This window comes from Odontomachus brunneus, unplaced genomic scaffold (genome assembly GCF_010583005.1).
Source record: "Odontomachus brunneus isolate Ranch 3 - 2012 unplaced genomic scaffold, Obru_v1 Obru_scaffold_005, whole genome shotgun sequence".
NCBI classification, from domain to species: Eukaryota; Metazoa; Arthropoda; class Insecta; order Hymenoptera; family Formicidae; genus Odontomachus; species Odontomachus brunneus.
The window spans coordinates 2563458-2563991 of NW_022639455.1; positions in this window are offsets into that span (position 1 = coordinate 2563458).

The window sequence follows — 534 nt, forward strand, 5'->3', positions numbered from 1 at the left end:
GAACAAAATGTTATAATAATTAATCCAACAAACAAAATTAAAAAATCCAAGAAAATCCAAATTAAACAAATCGTATTACTAAATTTTGAGAGAAACTTTTAAAAAATATTATTTAAAACAATAATATATGTAACAAAATATATTTCTTTCATTTAAAGAATTTTTCTAATGTACATTAGCAATTTAAATTTCGATTTTCTTATTTCTTTATTAATTTAATAATTATAACTAATTATATTTATTTTTTTCATGTGCAATATTTATAGAAATATTTACAAAATATTAATTTTTTGTTTACAATAAATATTATATAAAATATTTAGATATTTAAATATTTCTATATTTTAATAATATTTTGAATATAGATTTTCATAATTTTTTCTCTCTCTTTATATACGAGGTGTGGCTATTAAATAACGAGACTGACGCTATAAAACATTTTATTTTGATTTCATACATTTTTATTTATTATCAATATATACCTCTCCTCTATCCCTACAACGCTCCATGCGAATCTTCCATTGTTCGAAGCAG